The following is a 24,495-nucleotide window of genomic DNA, read 5'->3' as shown; positions in this document are numbered from 1 at the left end:
AGTTTTTATTGCATTGTGATCTGAGAAGAAGGCATTTATTATTTCTGCCTTCCTGCATTTAATTTTGAGATCTTTATGTCCCAATAAATGATCAATTTTTGTATAGGTCCCATGAACTGCTGAGAAGAAAGTATACTCCTTTCTATCACCATTCACTTTTCTCCAAAGATCTATCATACCTAGTTTTTCTAATGTTCTATTTACCTCTTTAATTTCTTTCTTATTTGTTTTGTGGTTTGATTTATCTAATTCTGAGAGTGCAAGATTGAGATCTCCCACTATTATAGTTTTGCTGTCTATTTCTTCTTGCAACTCTCTTAACTTTTACTTTAGGAAGTTAGATGCTATACCACTTGGTGCATATATGTTTAGTATTGATATGGCTTCATTGTCTATACTACCATTTAGCAGGATATATCTTCCTTCCTTATCTCTTTTAATTAGATCAATTTCTGCTTTTGCTTGATCTGACATAAGAATGGCTACCCCTGACTTTTTGCTTTCACCTGAGGCATAATAGATTCTGCTCCAACCCTTTACCTTTACTCTGTATATATCTCCTTGCTTTAAGTGTGTTTCCTGTGAATACCATATTCTAGGATTCTGATTTTTGATCCAATCTGCTATCTGCCTCCATTTAATGGTTGAGTTCATTCCATTCACATTTACAGTTAAAATTACTAATTTTGTATTTCCTGCTATTATAATATCCCCTGATTATGCTTTTCCCCTTTGTCCCCCCTGAACCCCTTCCTCAGTATTTAATTTATGGACCCCAGTTGTGACACACAGCCCTCCTTTTTTAGTATCCCTGCCCCCTCCTTTTAAGTCCCTTCCCCTTTCTTGTATCCTTCCCTTATTCCCCTTTTCCTTTTCCCTTTTCCTCTCCCCCCTTATATTGAGATAAGAGAGAATTCTCTGAAAAACCAATATGTCAATTATTTACTCTTTGAGCCTACTCTGATGAAAGTAAGATTGACAAAATGTTTCTCCCCTTCTCTAAATTCCCTCAGATGTTGTAGATTTTCTATGCCTCTTCCTGGGATGTAGTTTCCCTCTTTTTATCTCTCCTTTCCCTTTATATGATACTATCCCCTTCCCTTTACTACTTCCCTTTTTATGTTATATCAATAAAATCAAATTATCCCTATGGACTTTCTGTATATCCACAACAGAGATACAGTTCTCAAGAGTTCTTTTTACCTTTTTCTGCTTCTCTTCAGTCTTGTGGATCTAGATTGAATTTTTTATTTAAGTCTGTTTTTTTTTTTTTTTTTTCTTAGAACAAATGGAATTCCTCTGTTTCATTAAATGATCATCTTCGTCCATGGCAGAAGATGCTAAACTTAGCTGGGTAGTTTATTCTTGGTTGCAATCCTTGTTCTTTTGCCTTTCGAAATATCAGGTTCCAGGCCCTTCGATGCTTTAATGTGGAGGCAGCCAGATCTTGCATGACCCTTATTGTGGCACCTTGGTATTTGAATTGTTTTTTCCTAGCTGCTTGCAATATTTTTCCTTAGTTTGGTAGTTCTGCAGCTTAGGCACAATGTTCTGTGGAGTTCTTTTTTGGGGGTATTTTTCAGAAGGTATTTGATGAATTCTTTCAATGACTATTTTCCCTTCTGTTTCTATTATCTCTGGGCAGTACTATTTGATAGTTTCCTGTAAAATAGAATCTAGGCTCTTTTTTTAATCATATTTTTTGGGAAGTACAATGATTCTCAGATTATCTCTCCTAGATCTATTTTCCAGGTATATAGATTTTCCCAATAAATACTTGCTGTTATTCTCCAGCTTTTCATGTTGTTGTTTTTTTTTTTTTTTTGTTGTTGTTGTTGTTTGTTTGACTGATTTTTGTTTTCTCAATGACTCATTCATTTCTATTTGTTCCGTCCTGATTTTTAATGGGTTATTTTCTTCATTCACATTTTTTAGTTCTTTTTGTATATGTCCAATTGAATTTTTAAATGAATTATTTTGCTCTGTTGAATTTTTTTCATTTCACTAATTTTTTTAGTGAGTTATTTTCTTTTCCAAATCACAAATAATACTTTCTTGAGAATTTTTTATCTTTTCCAATTCAGAAATCCTACTTTCCTGTGATTTTTTTAAACCTTTTCTAATTCACAAATTTTGTTTCCCTGCACCTCATGTGAATTCTTTATTTTTTCCAACTCAAATTTCAGGATGTTGTTATTCTCTATCATAGCTTCTCTTTTCTTTCCCCATTTTTCTTCAAACTTTCTCAACTGCTGGAACTCTGTCTTCCAAGAAATCAGCTGGAGTCAGTTATCTTTGTTCTTGATCTTTTACGGTCAAGGTCAGGGGTTTAGGCCTAGCAATCTCACATACACATCTTCCTCCCTCAAACGCCCAGAGAGACTGACTCAGCATCTGTGTCTCAATTCCTCTTCCTCCTTCTACTCCTCCCACACACGTTAGTTTCCCCTCTTTGTCCCACCAATCAAGTTAGCACAGAACAGCTGAGGAAGGTCAACCTTCAAACAAGTTAATAGGGAACTGTCCAATTGGCAATTAGTCTCACATGCTTCATTATCCAAGTGCATTGCTCAGTTCTAGCCCTTTATTTCTCCCAATTTCTTTTGTTTTAGACCACAGGTGGTCAATCCATCCCTGACTTTTCAAAGTGAAAACCCCAAAAATGAGGTGATTACGTCCCCCCTGACTTCTCAGAAGGGGAGATGAAAGCACTAAAAAGGAGATAATCATGCCCTTCCTGACATCTCAGGAAGGGAGATGAAAAGCACCAAAGAGAAGTGGGGATTGCTAGCAGATTTCTGGGTTGAAGGGCCTTATTAGAGACTAGCATGCACAAACCCATCAGCATGGGAGTTATTACACAAGCACATAGCAATAATGCAGAGGCTAATAGTGTTGACTCTCCCAACAGTCAGTACAGACTCGCTGTGGTGTAACAAACAGGCATTGTACATGCAAGTAGTGATATGACAAACAATATAAATCAACATGGTTTTGTAAAAGATTTCCAGAGGTCCTAGAAGGAGGATATGTAAACATCAGTCACACATACGCCTTCTTCACCAACCAAGACATAGTCCAAAACCAATCTATTGTCCATTGCTTCACATGTTAGGGAATTCTATGATCCCTACAGGTTTTGAAGTCCAGCAACAGTCTTATGATGTCTCAGAGAATCCAGTGATTCCTGAGGGCTTTCAAGTTCTACAATTCTACAATAGTCTTATCATGTCTCAGAGAATCAAATGATTCCTGAGGGTTTTTAAGTCCTGTAACGGTCTTATCACATCTCAGAGAATCCATTGATTTCTGAGGATTTTCAAGTCCAACAGTTTTTGATGTTCATGAATCAAATGCCATAACTGCCAGATTCTTTCAGTGGTGGGCAGTCAGCAACAAAACTACCTGATGTTTCTTGGGTCTTCTACTTCATTTCAAGGGTTTGCTCCATCTGTCTCCAATGGATAAGGCGAATACGGCTCATTGGCAATCATCTGATTCCTTCTCCATCTGTGGAGATAGAAGCAAACCCTCTCTTCCGAGCAGTTAACCTATCTGGTCCCTTCCATTCACTACTTTCTGGGTCTCTCCACATCACTTGGCGATTATTTAAACACAGTGGAACTGCTTGCACTGGACACTGCCCTTCTGGTGGGTTATAAAACCTGTCTGCCGGAGCCAGTTTTTGGAGGAGTGTCTTAATATCTCTGTTTCTTCTCTTTACTATTGCCTGCCCTTGAGGATTAAAGGATATGCCTGTAGTATGTAAAATTTTATACTGTGCACAAAAGTGTGTAAAATGTTTAGACATATATGCAGGTCCATTGTCCATTGTCTGTTTTTATTGCTTGTGGCACACCCATAATTGTAAATGCTTGTATAAGGAATTCAATGACCACTCGGGCTGTCTCTTTTGCTGCTGGTATTGCAAATGTGAATACTGAAAAGGTGTCTACCACAACATGGATAAAAGATAGACGACCAAAAGATTTATAATGGGTCACATCCATTTGCCAAATTTCATTAGGTCTCAAACCACGAGGGTTCTTCCCTGGAGGGAGTGTAGGAGCATGGAAAGGAAGGCAAGCTGTACAGGCTTTTACTATGCTTCTAGCTTCTTCTCTTGTTATTCCAAATTGTAAACATAAAGCTTGGGCAGCTTGATGATATTTAGAATGAGATTTTTGTGCTTCTTGAAATAAAGGAGTACTGACCAACATGGTTAGAAGACTATCTGCCTTTAAATCACCATCAAAAATAGGACCTGGAAGTACACTATGGGAGTGGCCATGCAAAATATAAATCTTACCTGGATGCTTTCTCACTCACTCTTGAAGTTCCTTAAAAAGCTGATATATATTGGAGGCTACAAATTTTATTTGGGCTGTGGCAATTCTTTGTACCATACCTACTGAATAGGCCAAATTAGATATTATATTTATGTCTCCCAGATAATAAGCAAGAACTAGAATGATTGCATTCTGCTGAGTGGACTTAAAAGGAGTTCTGATTACTCTCTTTATAGTTAAGTCACGAGAGTATACAGAGCAAATATTATGTTTGCATGCATCTGTAAAGATAGTTGGTCCTTCAAGAGGAACTTTAGAAGCCTTTTCTTCAAGAATCCATTGCCAATTATGTAACAGTTTGGTTGGAGCCATGGCTAATAAAATTTGCCACTCTAGGGTGGTTTCACAGCACACATTAACTTGTGCATTAGTAGAAAAGGTGTATATCTTGTCAGGTCTTAACCCAGATAATTGTACTGCTCATTTAATGGCCTTTAGTAAAATTCTAGCCACAAGCACTGGGTAAGGAATAAGGCTTTGTTCTGGTTGTGATGGAAGGTTCACCCACTCTATCACCCTGTCTTCTTGATGAAGGACTGTTGTGGGTGCCTCTTGTGTAGCAAAAACTGATATTTCCAAGGGTTTTTGAGTGACTCTTTCAACCACATTGAATGAAGCGAGTTCAACTTGTCTCAAAGCCTCTTGTGCTTCTTTTGTAAGCTGGCATAGTGAATTTAAAGCACTGCCCCCCTTAAAATGTCATATAATGGTTGCAATTGACAGGTAGTCAAGCCTGGCAAGGGACACATCTATTGGATATCTCCTATCAATTTCTGGAAGTCATTTAAGATGTTTAGCTTCTCTGTTCTTAAGGAGAGTTTTTATACTATAAGCACCTTAGGATATACTTCATATCCTAAATATTGAAAAGAAGCATGTCTTTGAAAATTTTTTGAAGCTATGTGCAATTTATAATTTCTTAGTTTTTCTATGGTTTTATGTAGACATGCTTCTAACATTTGTTCCTCAGGTGCACATCCCAATATATCATCCATGTAATGTAATAACATTACTTTTGGAAATGTTTTTCTTACTGGAGTAAGAGCAGCAGCAACATACATTTGACATATAGTAGGGGTGTTTTTCATTCCCTGTGGCAAAACTGTCCATTCATATCTTTTATAATGCTCAGCTAAGTTAGTGCTGGCCACTGAAAAGGCAAATCTTTTCATATCCTCCTTATCTAGAGGGATAGAATAAAAACAATCCTTAATGTCTATAACCCACAGAGGCCGTTCTCTAGGCAACTGAGTAGGAGATGGAAGTCCAGGTTGAAGAGTCCCCATAGTTTCCATCTGTTCATTTACCTTTCTTAAATCAGTCAACATCCTCCATTTTCCAGATTTCTTTTTTACAACAAATTTTGGGGAATTCCAGGGACTTAGAGAAGGTTGTAAGTGTCCTTGGTCAAGTTGTTCCTGTACTATGTCTAGTAAAGCCTGAATTTTATCACTACCTAAAGGCCACTGTTCTATCCACACTGGTGTATCAGTTTTCCTTTGGATAGGAGCAGGTGAAAGTGGTGGCAGGCCTTCAACAGCAGCCCTGCCTAAAAAACCGAAGTACTCATTTTTAACCCTAATTGTTGTAAAATGTCTCTGGCCCATAGATTGATGGGGATTTTTTCAACTATAAAAAGAGTAAAAACTCCTGTTTCACCTTCAAACATCCATCTTAAAGGAGTAGCACTAATTTCAGCTGTTATTGATCCTCCTACCCCAGACATGTAGATGTCTGCCTTAGTCTTTGGCCAGTGACTGGGCCAGTTGGCACCTCTAATGACTGTGCAATCTGCACCTGTGTCCACCAGTCCTTCTAATAGTATGCCATTTATATAGATGGTGAGCATAGGCCAGTCAGCTGTCACAGCTGCTGTCAGCTGGGTTTTGCTGCTTGGAGTCAGAAGATGGGAGACTGTCACCAGATTGCTTATTAGGGGTTTATATCAATAAACCCAATGCTACTACTTCCCCTGGTTGATAAGTCACACATTGTCTACCTGTGTTAGTGACTGGGATATTATCTATACATTCCCCAGTTTCCCACATCAGTGTATGAATGAACACTATCTTGTAAGTACTCTCAGGAGGTGTAATGGTCAAGCCTACTGTCCCTGGAGGCAAGGGATCCATAGGTTGGAGAGGAACAGATTTCACCTCTCCAGGGGGTATCTCAGTTATCCCAGCTGCATACAACTCTATCCTCCCTAATTGTAGTCCCTTTCTCCCATCATGTTGCTTCTTGGCTGACTGATTGTGTAATCCCTTTCTCCCCTCAGATGCCTTCCTGGCTGATTGGTCATGTGTGGGTATTAGACTTGAAGGCACTCTCTGTGTGTGGCATCAGCTGCCATCATGCCCCAAGTGTTTTTTGCCTAGGGCCCTGGAGCTGGTCCCCTCATCCCGTTTTTCTGAATCAGTCTACACTCTGAGGCCCAATGGAGTCCTCTGTTGCATTTTGGACATGGGATTTTGGGTCTTGTTCTCCCAGCCTGTTTTCTCACTCTGTGTCTATGCCAACATTGAGCTTTCAGATGGCCTACTTTACCGCATTGAAAGCATTGACAAATCTCTCTGGGAAGTCCCTTGCCAAAAGGGACCTTGCATTCCTATGTTGGTATCTTGGGAAGTCTGCACCATAGCCTGGCTATAAAAGGTATTTGTGCCCACTGTGGCACAGCGTCTTATGATCTCCTCTAAAGGAGCATCCCTATTTAGTCCTAGTATAATCCTTCTACAAACCTCATTGGCATTGTCTCTAGCAAGTTGCCTTACCAAAGTGTCTGTTACTTCATTTTCACCATTAGTCCATGTGACAGCTGTCTGCAAATGTGCCACAAAATCAGCCAAGAGTTCATTTGGTCCTTGTACAATTTTTTTGTAGTTCTCACCCTTGTAGTTTTTACTGGAGAGAGAAGCCCATGCTTTGATAACAGCAGCAGCAATTTGCTCAAATGCTATTATGGAGTAATTAATTTGTACTGAAGCATCTGCATAGGAACCTACACCTGTTAGTAGGTCACAGGTGATTGGAGTATTAACGTATTAACTCCACTTTGACTATTTTGTTGGGCTTGAATTTTACAGAGCTCACTGTATTCAGAAAACCACAAGTTTTGTCCACTTTCTAAGCACATCTTTGCAATGATTTTCCAGTCACTAGGGGTTAAGGTTTCATAAGCCAAATTGTGTATTAACATCTTAACATAATTTGATGTAGCCCCAAAGAGAGTGCAAGCTTTTTTCAGGTCTTTAAGGACATCCATATTAAAAGGAGCATATCTTCTACTTTCTTGACCTGCAGAATTATGCTGTTGAATCACAGGGAAAATTTGAAGTTTGAAATCATTATCTAGTTCTTTTCCATTTTGAATGGCTTTAATAAGCCCTTTTTGTAATCTAGTTATGGGGGTTGGTGATTGATGGGGGGGAGGTGCTAGGCCACTTCTGGATTGGGATGGATCTAAGATCTGGCTTTATATTTTAAAATGGCTTGATTTCTCTTCTGATCTGCTGTTTTATAAGCAGAGTAGAGTTATCAGCCTGTGCCAGATTCCTCTATCTCAGTGGCTTCTCTGATCCCAGAGTTCTCCCCAGAACTTTTGGCACAGTGTGCTAGCACCTAACCCTGTCTGTACTGATCTTTTTTTCCTCCCCTCAGAACCAACCTTTTCTGTTGAAATTCCAGATTCTCTTCAGCTGGTAAATTGTGCTTCTAATCCTTGTGGTTTTTATCAGTCCAGTGTTATTTTTGAGGTTGATTTAACTAGTTGGTATTGAAGGAAGAAGGGAGCTTACAAATTTACGTGTATCTTCTCAACCATCTTGGGTCCACCCCACCCTTGATTCTTTAAGATGGAAATGGCTAGGTTCTGTGTAATCCTTATTATTGTTCCTCAGCATTTATTTATTTATTTATTTATTTTGGCTGATTGTAATATGTTTTCTTTGGTCTGATAGTTCTGAAATTTAGCCATGATATTTCTTGGAGTTTTAATTTTGGGATGTGTTTCAGGAAGTGTTTGATGAATTCTTTCAATGGCTATTTTTCCTTCTGATTCTATGACATCTAAACATTTCTTTTTAATGATTTCCTGAAAAAAGTGTGTCTACTTCCTTTTTTTTCTTCATGGTTTTCTGAAAGTGCAATAATCCTTAGTTGTCTCTCCTAGGTCTATTATCCAGGTCAGCTGTTTTCCTGATTAGGTATTTTTTTTCTTCTAATTTTTGTATTTACTTGACTGATACTTGATGTCTCATTGAGTCATTCATTTCCATTTGTTCATTTCTGATTTTTAGTGAATTCTTTTCTTCATTTACTTTTTTTAACTTCTTTTTGTACTTGTTCAATTTAATTTTTAAGTAAATTGTTTTGTTCTATGAATTTTTTTTTCCATTTCACAAATTCTGTTTTTCATGGAGGTGTTTTCTTTTTCCATTTCACACATTTTGTTTATAAGGAGTTATTTTCGTTTTCCACTTAAGAATTTCTGTTTTTCTGTTAGTTGTTTTCTTTTTCCATTTTGTCAAATCTATATTTTAATGAGATATATGCTTTTCTCATCTCACCAAATCTATTTTGAGCTGCCTTTTCTAAACCCTTTTTTGAAGCTTTCATTCCTTTCCCCCTTTTTCTTCTAGTTCTCTTTTCAGATCCCTTTAAATTTCTTCTAGGAGAGCCTTGTGTAGGCACCAATTTATATCACCCTTTGGGGCTTTATCTGCAGATGATCTTCTTTTAGTCTCCTCAGGGTTTAAAACCTGCTCTTCTCTTTCACCAGATAAATTCTCTATGTTCAGAGTTCTCTTTGCTTTTTTACTCATTAAAAAAAAATAACTAAGTCTGTTTTTAGGGCAAGGGAGATTTCCCAATCTTCCTCTACAAGCAGTGGCTTCTTCTATAAGTGGCAAGCTTCCTCTATAATCAGCAGAGGCTTGTTGGGTCAGTGCTGACTCATTCCCAGTGTTGGGTTGACATAGCCAGGTCCTGTGATACTCGGTGTTTTGTGGTTCACTATTTACCTTTTGTGTTTGTGTTGGATGTTTTATAACTTCCCTCCTGATCTCCTGGCTTGCAGTCAGGGCAGAGTAGCCAACACTGCTGTAGATTTCTTTACAAAGATTCTCCAGTGCGTGGAACCTGAACTAGCAGGGTCTGCAATGCCACAATGGTATCTCTGCTTGGAGTGCCTCCCTCCATTCCCGGTTGAAACAGACCTTTTCTGTTCATTTTTTAAATTATCTTCTGCTCTGTGTCAGACTTTTATGTAGTGGACAGAAACTGGAAATTGAATGGATATCCACCAAGGAGAATGGGTGAATAAACTCTGGTATATGACTATTATGAAATAATATTGTTTTATAAGAAGTAACCAAAAAAAAAAAAGAAAGAAAGAAATGACAGGCAGGATGAATACAGAGAGGCTTGGAGAGATTTACATGAATGATGCTATGTGAAATGAGAAGAACCAGGAGATCATTATACACTTCAACAACAATTCTATATGATGATCAATTCTGATGGACATGGGTCTCTTCAACAATGAGAGGATCCAAATCAGTTCCAATTGATCAGTAATGAACAGAAACAGCTAAACCCAGAGAAAGTACACTGGGAAATAAGTATGTACCACAACATAGCACTTCTACTCTTTCTGTTATTGTTTGATGACCTTTTTTTTTTTTTTTTTTTTTTTTTTTTTTTCTTCTCAGGTTATTTTACCTTCTTTCTAAATACGATTTTTCTTTTGCAGCAAGATAACTCTATAAATATGTAAAGATATACTGTATTTAACATATATTTTAACATATTTAACGTGTATGGGACTACCTGCCATCTAAGAGAGAGGGTAGAGGGAAGGAGGGGAAAAGTTGACAGAAGTTTTTGCAAGGGTCGATGTTAAAAAATTGCCCATGCATATATTTTGCATATAAAAAGCTATAATAAAAAATGTAATTTAAAAATTATCTTCTACTCATAATTTGTTTCACTCCCAATATTCATGGATTCTGCCCTTCCAGAACTAATACAGAGGCTGGGTTTGCAAATTAGTCTGAAGGTTGTGAAAGAAGGGCAGAATGAAATGCTTTTCCCCTCTGCCATTTTGGCTCTGCCACTAAATTACCAAAAATTGCTATAATTTAAAAATAAATGCAATAAAAAAAACATAGAGAAATCTATTTGACTGCATTCTTAAGTATCATTCATTTTCATTTAACCTACTGCCATTGTTTTCTCCTACACATCTTGATACAAACCCTTATACTTGGTTTTGAACTTATATTGGCTTCAGAAAAGAATGAAATTTCTGTTTTATGAGGTGATGTACATGGTAGTTTATGAATGAGGGATGAAGAGGGTGTTATGAGCAACTATTTGACTAAAGCAGAATCTAACTAATTTGAACTAAAAGCATGGGTAAAGAGTTGTATGCCTTAAACATGTTGCAGATTTCAGACTCTCAAATTTAGATTCATTTTTTGAATAGTCAATCAGTTATCTAAAACTTAAAGTTGACCATAATGTTTTAGCAAAGATATGCAATTAATTGATTAAAATAATTCTAAAGAAATTTTAAGAAATTGTCTTCTCTCTCTTTCCACAAATACTAATCTCTCTGGTGGCTTACTGAACTCTATGTTGCTGAACAATAAACTAAAATTTTGTCATTTCTTATTATAATTATATTTATAATTTTGTTAATTTATGGGGGCCTAGAGGTATAATCAAAATTCCCAACTCAGAGTCCAGTTGCTAAAATCAATATAAAATTATGGAAATGATTTTGCTTATTTTATAGATTATTTTGCTTTCCAAGCCTTGTACACAATGAAAGTTATGTATTGAATTCCTGTGCACAAGTTTTAGAAAATGTATTTCTTAGATCTAAGCAAGTTTGGCATCTATAATCTTATTTCTTTGTATAATTTTCACACTGGAAAGAAGAGGGTATAAAAGACAAGTATGGAAATTTAGGAAAAGGGATAAAAGGAGAGGTGGAGTGAGTTATGGAATCTATTCATCCTACTGAAAAAGAAATGGAATAAAAACCAAGGTCTTAGCAAAAGAACTGTAAATTTACACTCTATGAAGCTTTGAAAGTAGTAACATGAAATTCATATTATGCAATGCAGAAATTATACAAGTCTCAGGATGTTACAATTCTTTTATTCCATGAGTATTTCTCATATACATCATATATATACATATATATACGTATATATATATGTATATATATACATATATATATATATATATACGTATATATACGTATATATACATATATATATACATTTTACCCTTATTACATTTGTAAGCAGCCAGCTTGATGATGGCAAGACTGCATTCCAAATTTGTTCGGTATAATCTATTTATAACTACATCTATATGTCCAGTCTATCATTTCTTAATTTTCTCTGCTGTAAAAGTGGAGAAAATTGGTTGTTATGAGTGAATATTAATAATACTCACTGTGAGTCAGTGTCTGAGAGGCAAAACTCCCCATCAAAAAATAGCAAAATGGGTTGACCATAAGCAATGAATGAAATCTTTCAGGATTCAGATAGGCTTACTTTTTTTTTTCTTTGTACAGGTACACATGCACAAAAATGTGCATATGTTAATGCTTACATGAATGTATGTGTCTTTATTTTTATGCAGATATTATACATTGTATATTAACACATACATGTATATATATATGTGCCCATATGTACATATGTACTTTTACACTTGTATGCATAAATACAGTATAGTGAACATTTTGCTAATCACTGTTTAAGAATGTACTTTTTGGAATACAGTGTTATAAGCCAAGGGCATAGTTTATCATTTAGGTATATACCTATTAAGCTTAGAGAATCAGACCAAAATTAGAAAGAGTATTCTAATTTTCTTCTAATGGAAAAGTCTCAGATAGCTAAATATAAAGATGAAAATGACACTGATATCTGTAATAGTAAGAAAAATTATAAGTTTTAGCAAGATGTCTATTTAAATATAAATTGCATAGAAGGGTAATTTAAATATATTATTTTGACTTTAAGCAGATAATCTGTTATCAAAAATGTTTAGATTTCCAATAAGTATATATATATATATATATATATATATGAAAAATAATATATATATATAAATATATATGTATATATATATATGAAAAATTATATATATATATATATATATATATATAAATATATATGTATATATATATTTATATATATATATATATATATATATATATATATATATATGAACAATTTTGTTAAATCATACATATGCTTTAGCAAGAACAAAATCTCAACCAAAATTTTTTTTCCTACTACTTTAAAATGATTAGTCTTCTGTGAATGGAGCCAACCTTTATGGAGAACAATTTGGAACTATACTCAAAAATTTATCAAACTGTACATATCCTTTAATCCAGCAATGTTTCTATTGGGCGTATATTCTAAAGAGATCTTAAAGAAGGGAAAGGGACCCACATATGCAAAAAATGTTTCTTGCAGCCCTTTTTGCAGTGGCAAGAAACTAGAAACTGAATGCACACCCATCAATTGGAGAATGGCTGATTTAATTATAGTATATGAATGTTATGGAATATTACTGTTCTGTAAGAAATGACCAACAGGATAATTTCAGAAGGTCTGAAGAGACTTATATGAACTGATGTTAAATGAAATGAGCAGAACCAGGAGATCATTGTACATAGCAACAAGATTATACGATGATCAATACTGATGGATGTGGCTCTCTTCAACAATGAGAGGATCCAAACCAGTTCCAATTGATCATTAATGAAAAGAGTCATCTACAGCCAGAGAGAGGACTGTGGGAACTGAATGTGGTTCACAACATCATTTTCACTCTTGTTGTTTGCTTGCATTTTATTTTTCTTCAATTTTTCTCTTGTGTGGTATAATGATTATATAAATATGTATGCATATATTGGATTTAACATATATTTCAACCATTTTTAGCATATATTGGACTATTTGCCATCTAGGGGAGGGTGTGAGGGCAGGGGAGAATTGGAACACAGGAATTTGCAAGGGCTAATGCTGAAGAAATGTCTACACATATGTTTTGAAAACTAAAAAGCTTTAATTAAAAAAAAGACTGTTTTTCAAAATACAAGCATCAACAAGCATAAAGTCCTTTTTTAATTTTATGAACTACACAGACTTAAAATATATAGAAAACTTTAAAGTTTTGAGCTAAAATTATTCTTTATTCACTAAATGCTTGCATTCTCATTACTGCATTTACCTTAAAAATACCTTTCAGGAAGTACACTGAAGTTTTGTTTTTAATAAATCCCTGGTTGCTAAAACAAATTCACACTTGAAAATATTTGTTTTACTTATGAAATTATAAGAAGAATATTAGTTTTTATTAAGTATTTCTGCCTAGATTCTGGAGGGAGGAATTTCTCTCAAAACAATTCAAAATCCAAAGTGATTCGTTTCTATTTGAAATATTTTTGAAAATTTTCCCATGAGTTAGTGATATGCAAAAAATAGTTAGAGAAATTTTTAACTCCTCCTCCTCAAGTAACAAAAATCATCTGTTCATTTTTAAAAATATGTAAAACAGAAAACTGTATAACAATTTGTTAAGTGTAGGTGTGTGTATGTGCATGTGTATGTGTTATGTGTTATTTGATAAGCTATATCTGTGGTAGCTTCAAAAACTAATAGCACGATGACTTCCCACACAACAATATGGAAAACTACATTCACAGAAGGCAATCCTGATGGCTGAATTATGAAATTCACCTATTAATTATACAGCTATTTGAGGAAGAAGGAATCCTCAGGATGCACATGAATCAATCAATGGTTTTATTTTAAAATAAGAAGCCAAAATTGTAAGGAGTTTGTGAATAAAGTTCAAGATTTCAAAAAAATTCTTTATGCAATTGCTGTGAGGACTCCCTACATTGCTATAGACTACAGTTTGTTACATTTCAAAAAAAGTATAGATGGTTTCCCACAAAACCATCTTCTATGATTCTTCTGCATTTTTTCTCCAACAATCTCTCCATAGAAATAGTGCTGAAATACATCTCATGTGTGTGTGTATTTGTGTCCATCTTTTTGTCTATCTTTGTCTCTATGTGTCTCTGTTTATCTGTCTATGTCTCTGTCTCTCTCCCTATCTCTCAAATAAACAGTGAGATGAATGTTCTACAAACTTGGATAGCATGGTCATTGAAGATGCTTGTGCTAGTTTTAAAAGAGAAATGTGATGCTTCACAGACACAAACACTCATATCATACTTAATAATTGGTAGTTGGTTGCATGGGAAAAGCAGAACATTTAAATTCTGATTTTATCAATGTATTTTGTTTTGAATGTTTGGTACCCCAACCACTTGGCATGCCATTTGTGCCCAGGTTTTTATCATTACAAATTATGATATGGAATTTTTCCTTTTGTGATTTGTCCGTATAGATAAAAACACAATAAATAGATAGTTTCATCAAGGAATCTGAGGAGTTTAGGAATTCTTCCTTAAAAATAGCAAATTGTCTTCTAGAATAGTTGTAGAACTTGGTTATTCCTTCAGAGAAAATAATTATTTTGCCCTGTGTGTCATCCATCATTGATATTCTAGTATTTACTATCATTGTCTAATTAAAGTGCACATTATTATTATTTTGTTTTGTGAAATTATTAATTTGTTTTGATATACATTTTTTCACATCATTAATGATATTGAAAAATTTCATCGTTCATAATCATTTTCATTTCATCTTGAACATTATCCGTTCATATGCTTTCATTATTTTCTTATTGAGGAATTCATTATAATTTTATAAATTTTATCTAATTCCTTATTGATCGTAGATATACCACATTTTTAGAGATGTTTTATGGAAAAAAATGTCACCATCACCACTATCAGCACTAATCTATGTACTTATATATACAGGGCAATGAAAAAGTTACTTGAGTCAAAGGGGATTGTTAATGGCAAAAGTTTAAGAAGCCTTGATGTGGATTTTATCATTCAATGATCCTTTATTTTATTGAATTATTTTTACTATTTAAATTATTATTTTTTAATTTTATGATATATGTTTAAGGTCGTAGTATAAGCCTCTTTTTGCTCTATTGCTTTCCAGTTTACCTAATAGTTCTTGTCATGCAAATAATCACTGTCATTATATTTTGGCTATTGTCAACACTGTGCTATTGTATGTCTTGATTGTTTTTGTTTCTTTCTAGACTTTCCTTTAAAAGCACCCTTTGAGGAATGATTCCCCCAACTTTCAATCCCATATAAAAGTTGTAACATGAAATCAAATTGATTACTTTTTCCAGGATTCTACCTGGAAACCCTGAAGACTATAGTTTTAATATTGTTATTTGATATTTAATAATCAACAAGAATCATTCACCCCATGCTGTACTTCACTTTGCAATAAACCAGCTAATTGTATTAGATTTTAGAAAAGGGACTTACTAAGAAGACATAGTAAGAACACTTGTTAGAGTGTTCTCAGAATTAATGTACTCAACCCTTTCACACACAGGTTCTCTCTCTGTCTCTCTTTCTGGAAAATGGGATAAAACTTAAGGTATGATGATATTTAGCTACATCTATAGAGATTGCATGAAGTAAAGAGGCAACTCACAACTATTGGCACTACTAGTAATGATATGTTGCTTTATTCCCATAATAAGAGCTGCATTAGGCTTTCCTAGCTAATCAGAAAAAATAGCTGGATTTTAAAAGCTTGTTTATAAGAGCAATTCCTGATGGAACATACACTGCGATACTCACTAAAGGTATTTTCTCTTAGGTGACAATTATCATAAATCATCTCATGAAAGGAGTTTTGTGTCTCTTATGCTCACTAAATTTAGATAGAAAATGAGTATACACTATTCTAGTTCAGTATATTTTTGTGTCTTTACATCCATTACATCTAATGACCACTAGTCCTCTGACAAATCCCTCAGGAATCATGATGATCTGACCTCCAACACAATGTCTTGTAAAACCTTATGATTTTCAAACTCAAAAGGGGACTTCATAGATACTTATGCCTTAAAGTTGTTCTAGGGAAAGAAAAATAAAAGAACGGAGGTCTATAGTTCTAGGACTTTCTTAGTATACATTATAATACAGCCATCTAGACTAGACTCACACAGTGAATTTCTATAGATCCTGTAGGGGTTATCTGCCCATCTGGACTTGAGGATTCCATGTGAATAGGCAGAATACTGGAAAGTATACTTTCCTACACCTGGCTTTCTTTCTTTTTTTTTTTATAATTATAATTTTTTTTGACAGTATATATGTATGAGTAATTTTTTTTAAACATTATCCCTTGTATTTATTTTTCCAAAATTTCCCCTCTCTCCCTCTACTCCTTCCCCTAGATGACAGGCAATCCCATACATTTTACATGTGTTACAGTATAACCTAGATACAATATATATGCTACACCTGTCTTTCAAAAGACAACTCAATTCCATCTTATCAATCCTTGAATCATCAATTCTTCTAACTCTGTAGCCAGTTAAAGAGTTCTTTGTTTTCACAAGAGTTTGTGACTAATATTTATCAATGACTGCCCCTACAACAGTGGACTACAATCTGCTTTCAATTGAATTATTAAGTCTAGTATACTGACTTTCAATTTTTGATTCAATTACTTATAATTAAAAAAAATTACTACTTTTTAATATAATTATGTCTGGCAATGGTAAGATCCTCTTTGTTCTTTCTCTTTTTCAATATTTCCCTTAATATTCTTGTCCTTTTGTTCATATATATTCTTTTTATTGCTTCATTTAATTCAATGAAATATCCCCTTGTTAATTTTATTGGCATGGCACTAAAACTCTAGGTTAATTTAAGAATTAGCAGTATTTCTATAATGTGTGGTTTCTAATTATGAATGGTGAATACCTTGAAACTAATTTTGTTGTTTAATCAGTTCTGTATGGTTATAAGACATCTACTATACTGTGAATAAGACACTATCCTAGGTGTACGGAACATAGAAATACTCCCTATTTTCAAGGAATTGACATTCTATCAATACATTTATAGAAGTTTTCAAAATATTTTGAGCAATTGGTTAAAAAAAAATTAGCACTTTTGTAGTTATTTTACATAATAATTTTTATCTTTTACTCTCAGCTATTGTACTTAATACATAGACATTCTGATTATATTTTAAATTAATTTTTATCCTATCATTTTCCTAGAGCTTCTAATTGTCTTAATTTTTATGCATATACACACATGCACAGGGATTATTTATAGAAAGTATGAGATCATGTGTAAATAGTGATATTCAACTTCATTTTTCACAATGTTCATATATTTATTATAATTTTAAAGGTTATTATTTCTATAGTGATACTAGGATTATGTGGAAAAGAGTTTGAACAGGAAATACATTTTCTCACTTTTAATCCCATTGTTAAAGCTTACAATATTTTTCTATGTCAAATATGAATTCTTGGCTTTACATAAATTCTTTTGATAATAATAAGGAAAAACTTTTTATATTATTATGATTTATAATATTTAATAAATATTAATAATATATGTTGTCAAATATTTTTCTATATCTATAATATAATGAAAAATAACTATGTTAAAATGTTTCTTGCATTATGAAATTTAATGATTATAATGCATTTAAAAAATATATTGCTATTGTCTCTGATAATTTCTTTTAAGTTATAGCATTAATATTCATTAGTAATATTTCTCTATAGAGCATATTATTTCTATTCGTTATTCCTTAGTAGTTTAGTTATCATTTAACACAAAGAGTTGTGCAGAGTAACATTTATATACATACTTTCTTCTAAATGAGTTCAGGCAATTTATATAATTATCTTCATGGCTAGATTCCAAAACCCTCGATTAGTTATATGTTTTGTCATGAGTCGTCATATAGATAGTATGTTTTAGAGTAGGCTTTGAACTCAGATATTCTAAGCTTTAAATCTGATGCCATATCTACTATGATAGATTATTTTTTTTACTTAAAGACAATATTTATTTCATAAATGGAGATTAGTAGAGTTGGTCTTATGCTTATTGAGTATTTTGATATAATTCAAATATAAACAAATCTACTCCAGTATCCTTTTTCAATTTGACAACTTATTTTGCTCAATTTTTTTCAAATTTTGAAAAGAAAATACTTTTTAAAATATTCATAACTATTTTTCCATTTTCTTTGAACATTTTTTCTGGAATATAATTTGTCAGAATAATTCTTGAGAGTTTTCTGTATTTTTTAATATATTATTTTTATTATTGTTCTACCATGAACCAAAAACCTCTTTAATCATCATTCTGCCTCCATCAAAATAATTGGGTGATGATAACATTATTTCATACCGAATTGTAAAACTATCTAAAACAAGCAAAGACTAAGTACTACTTGGTCAGCTTAATTTGTTCTTTGATAAAGAGGGAAAATCACTTAATTCCATCAAAAATTAATCTCTCTAAGCTCCTTTGAATGTAAGCTACATTCTGAAGAAGAGGTCACAGTTAAGAAAATGAAAGATCCAACAAATCTTAAAAGACTAAAACAACTTACTACGTTTGTCTTCAATATAGAATTTTTTAAAGATACAGACCTACATTTATATTATTTTATTCTTACTTAATAGACATGAAAATTTTGCTCTTGAACCCCCCATGAGTGGAAGATATTAGCTTAAAGAATCACTATTTCTAAAGTTGTAACCAAAAGTTCCACCAGAAACATGAAAGCCAATATTGACTCAACATGATGTGCTTTGCCCAATATTTTATTCAAATATTATTTTTCAATAATAATATGCATTTTAATCCAGGATCCATTGAATTTATCATTCTGTGTCTATATATTTAACTGAAATTATAAGTGGAAATATGATAAGCCTAGAAGTTAATGAGAGAGAAAAGCAAGTTAGGTTGCCTTTGTGAAATTGCATAATACTTGTAATCGAAGTTTATCCTTTAAATAAGGCTTATTTTTGTTTAAAATATTTTGCTATTACTGTAGAACTGCTAATCCTGAGATGTCATCTCTGAAGAACTGAAATAGTTGGATACACTAGGTAAGGGAAATCCATCTGACAATCATGAGTAAGTGGGGACATATCAATAATGGATAATTATTTGGAAACATTGGCAAAAAAAAAAGGTTGTCGGAAAGGAATATGGCCAGAAAAGAAAAAAAAATAATCTATTTGCTTCCCTAATATATAAACAATTTTTAAAAAATTAGTGGAAGAACCTAAGCAGGTTGATTTGATTTTCTTTAGCAGATTTATAGGTCAGAAGATATGAATAAGAATCACACAAAATGAAAATTATGAAGAAATTGCAAAATATGTCTTTAAGAGAAATTCCCATGTCAGTGAGATCATAGATCAAATTCTATATCAAAATAAAAAGTAAGGAATTAATATTATGGAGTGCCATGTTATAATCCATCATTTGATTGACTAAATATGGTTACTGGTTTTTGAAGACAGTGACAGTGCTTTCCACATCATATATATGTAATTAAATACTCACATAATAAATTAGTGCTTGTGATTCAACAAAATAATCTCCTTCTTGGAAATACAATTTGAGGTGAACTATTCAGATAATCAAAACTCCTATTGTTTCTCATATAGAAAAACTGTCTCACAAATGGGGTGGATTTCAAGAAGCATCTTCCTTGGTGGAAGATAATCATATTAGCCAACCTGGGTAAAGCTCCTATATTTTCTTAATCTTACAGTAATAAAAACAAAGTGAAAGAAATTAATTTTCTTAATATGTTATTTTTATTGACATATACTATATATAATACAGAAAAATTAAATATCAACAGGGTGGAAATGAAATAAACAATCCACTAGAGGTCCTTTATGAACAAAATTATGCCATCATTCAATATAATTACTACATCTTAAGATTTTTGTCTCTCTAAGTAGATGAAGGTTGTTTACTATAAAAGACTATTCATTGTACAATTATGAATAATCAACAATGGCTGTATGTGAATTGATGATCTTAGTGCATATTTTAGTTGAGTTTATATTTTTGCAAAAAATTTACTTGTGACTCTGCAGTACCTATGAATTTAGTCAGTCACAGCAACAGATCTTGAATATGTGACCTGTTTAAGGAATGAATGTTGGTGAAGTATTAGAATATCCCCACAAGGAAAGAGATGGACTTGTAACAAGTGCAATAGAAGACAAGGGTGTTAAATATTATTGCAATAGTGAGTATAATAATGCAGTGAGAGATAGGGGACTGAAGGGAGTCACTTCATAGTTAAATGATGACAGTTCTTCAAAGATAGAATTAATCTTGAGTATATTTGTCTGAGAAAATGTAAATCATATAGCCATAGAAATCTACAAATGTGCTTTCCTCTGATGAGGTTTTAAAGGCTTAAAGACCCACTGGTTTAAAACTTTATGATTCAAAGCTTTCTACACTATTTTTAATATTAACTGCTAGGTTCTGACACCAAATTATGGAATGATTGAAGCTGCAAATAATCTCAGGCCAACAATATGCAAAAAGGGCTTTGTATCACTGTAGCACAAAGTTCTGGGGTTTTACTATAATGTTCTTCAAAAATTTGTCAAAAATAGTAAAACTATCTTTTTCAGAACTATATATACAAAGTTGTTTAAGGAGAAAATGTTGAATTCTCCTCTTAATTTTTTCCATGTTCATATGTTTTTGTCTTCTAAATTCTAGAGAATTATTACTGGTAGAATTGCTTAAAGAATATCCCTTACTACTCTTTGTTTCTTCGTCTAACTATAACTTTCAGGAGTGCATTGTGTAACTTAAGGCTTTATCAAAAGTGTGCCAAACGTTTGAAAAAGAAATGTATTTCTAATTCCCAAACACAACAGGGTTAGGACTAGAAAGCTAAGAGAGTTTGATTTCCTTGAAGACAAAGATTTTTTTTTTCCCTATTATATCCTTCTAGAAAGTGCCTAGGCAGGTGTTTTACATGTAGTAAATGCTTAATAAATGCTTCTTAGATGGTATTTAACTAAATCTTAGATAACATGATTCAAAGTGACATAATCTTTTCCCTAAACAATGACAAATATTCCATATTGAGCACAATTATTTCAGTGTATAACTTATGACAATGATCATCAATGTTACTACCATCATTTTTTTTTTCTATATAAGTATTTTATACTTTTCAGAGTCAGGATGTGAATGTGAAGCACTCCCAAATTAATTTTTTTTCATCAAACAGGGATTCAGTACTTTTGATAAGAGTGGTTTAAAAAACAAGGAAGAGTGTTTTTTTTTAGTAAATCTTTCTGAATTTTTAAAAGCATAAGATGATCTGGAAACAATGTATTCTAGTATAAAAATGCCTACCTGAGGTTTCTAAAATAAAAATTTTAGTCCCTGTTTCCACTTTAAGATAATTTTTACCAACTATTGAAAGATGCATGCATGTATAGTTCTAGCATTTAAAGTAACTATGGTTTAATCAATATAGGGACTATTTGCATAAATACAGGTAATATATCTCTGTAACATCTCATAATGAATAATTCTGATTCACTTTTTCTCAAAAATTTTCTCTTGGACCTATAATTTTATCAATATATAGAATCCCCCAAAATAAAACTCTCTCTACTAATAAAGGCAAAGGGGTTTACCTGTAATTTACACTCATATTATAACATTTATCAGTGGTTGAATGATTAACTTATATCTTTCCTGACTTTGAATTTGGTATCCACTATTTCATTGCTTGTCACAATTTTCCACTTGACAAGTTTTGCAAATTAATTTCCTTCTTAAAATAAAATTTTAGTAACTTTAAAAGTTGTTCATCCTTCTTTCAAGGTTATGATGGATTCCTCTCTCATGCTTCTCCATGCATGATCAGTTTGTTGCTGCCCTTTAAGGAAAGCTGAGTCAGTTAACAACAGTGGAGCAGAAAATGAGTGAACCTTTTTTAGAAATCTGGTGTACATTACCATGTTATCACATTTGGGCAAGAATTCTTGCAAACATCAGGATTGGTTTGATTTAATAAGAGAGGAAATTCAGAAGCTATTAATGAAAAATGAGAGTTCTACAGAGTTTGCCTGCCAGATAGCTCAACTATCTCCAACAAGGTATCATTTGACACCATCAAAAGTAAAATGCAAAAAAAAAAAAAAAAACTTAGGAAAAAAATGCAGAATTCTTGATTCAGTGAGAAAACAGATGAGATTCAATTTTATGCTGATGACAATAATCAAAAGTACTTCTATAAGATCCTGAAGACTCTATAAACCAAAGACTTCTGGTGCATCTCAGCTTCTCAGTGTTGATGGAATCACCTTGATCAGTGCTAAATATATGATCCTGGAGAATGAGTTGAGAACTTCTATTGTGTTCTCAATAGATTGTCATCACCAACACTGAAACCACAGATTATATTCCTGTGGTTGAAATCAATCCCTCTAGCCAGATGTCCAACTGAAGAAAATGTTTGATTTCTATTAAGCTCCTCTTGTATGACAAAATATTTGACACTGATTCCATATCAGAAAATATCTATAAGGCAGAGGATCCACCACTCATAAAGAAGCTGACTGAAATCTTCTGGTTTATATAGCAAGAAGAGGCTATTCCTCAGGAGAACTAGGATGCCCCCACTGTCCATCCTTATAAAAGAAAAGGCTCCTTTACAAGGGGACTTTTCAGACATTGTTGACAAAATTCTTGTCAGTCTTCCTTGATTGACTAATTCTTCACCTGAAAGATGATCATCTACTAGAGCACTAGGGTGGCTTAAGAAAGTGGCAAGAAATGATTGACATGGTGTCAACCTGACAACTCCAAGAAAATTCCAGGAGCAGAACAAAAGTCTGTATACATCATTCATTGACCTGGCCAAGTGCTTTAATACTGTCAGACATGGGGACTTATGGAAATTCATGGTGAAATTTGATTGCCCAGAGAAGTTCATCACTATTATATGCCAGTTTCATGATGCTATGATTCAACAGGTTCTGGATAAAGGCCTGCACTCTCATACTTTCCCTGTCACCAAGGAATGAAACAAGACCATGTGCTGATAGTCATGCTTTTTGGCATAATGCTTTTTGTGATGTTGTCAGATGCCTTCAATGAGGACAAACATAGCATCAAGGCCAGATGTTGTACTAATGTAAACTATTTCACTGAGAAGGCTACAAGCCAAGACTAAAGTGCAAGGAGAGTTGGTGAGATATTTTTTTTGTTCACAGATAGTTCACAGATACATTGCATTCAATATAGCCTCTAAGGCTGTACTTATTTTGATTGCCAATTAATAATAATAATAAAAAAAACAGATGTTCTCTACTAGCTAGCACTTTTTTTTTTATCCAAACATGCAGTAAATGAAGAAAAAAAAATGGTATGGCTGTTCATTTACCTTGGCAATATACTTTCCATGGATTTCCATATTCATGATGAGATTGATGCACACATTGTCAGAGCTTAATATTTGGGAGGCTACAAATGCATTACAAACTTATTGTGCCTTGACCACAGAATAATAAGATTATTTGGTTCTCTTGGAATTTAAAGAACAAACAACAATAGCTAAGAGTGTGATAGAGTGTGTTTTAGAACTTGAAGCAACATAATATTGTGGAAAAAAGCATACAGGGAAAAATATATTTTTTCCTATTTCTCCTAATCACTCTTTCTGTGACCTGAGGAAAGTTATTTCAGTCTGGCCATTAGTTTCAACAATTTTGAAATGATGGTTAAGACATGATGCAGTCTGAAGTTCTTCAAGTGTTTAGGACTTCTATATTTCCTACCTCTATTTGTATTATAAAAACAGGGATTTTTTTTTAGTTCTTACAATTATGTATAAATTTAGAAACATTACAAAAATCCTAAACAGCTACTGATATTTCTCAAATCAAAATTTAACTGCCTCAAAGTGGTTTGTCATGAAATTTATATTCTCGCTACTATTTTAAATTAAAGAGAAAAATTCATGCTATTTTTATTCAAATTTTCAGCCTGATTGTGTGACAACTTCAATTCTGGGAAAAACTGTATCCCCCTCTTTGTATTAGATACCTTGTATGATTTTTTTTTCAATTTTTCCCCCAAACTGATAACCAAAAAAATTCC

This window comes from Sminthopsis crassicaudata, chromosome 1 (assembly GCF_048593235.1).
Source record: "Sminthopsis crassicaudata isolate SCR6 chromosome 1, ASM4859323v1, whole genome shotgun sequence".
Taxonomy (NCBI): Eukaryota; Metazoa; Chordata; class Mammalia; order Dasyuromorphia; family Dasyuridae; genus Sminthopsis; species Sminthopsis crassicaudata.
Note: the sequence above shows the minus strand (reverse complement) of the source record.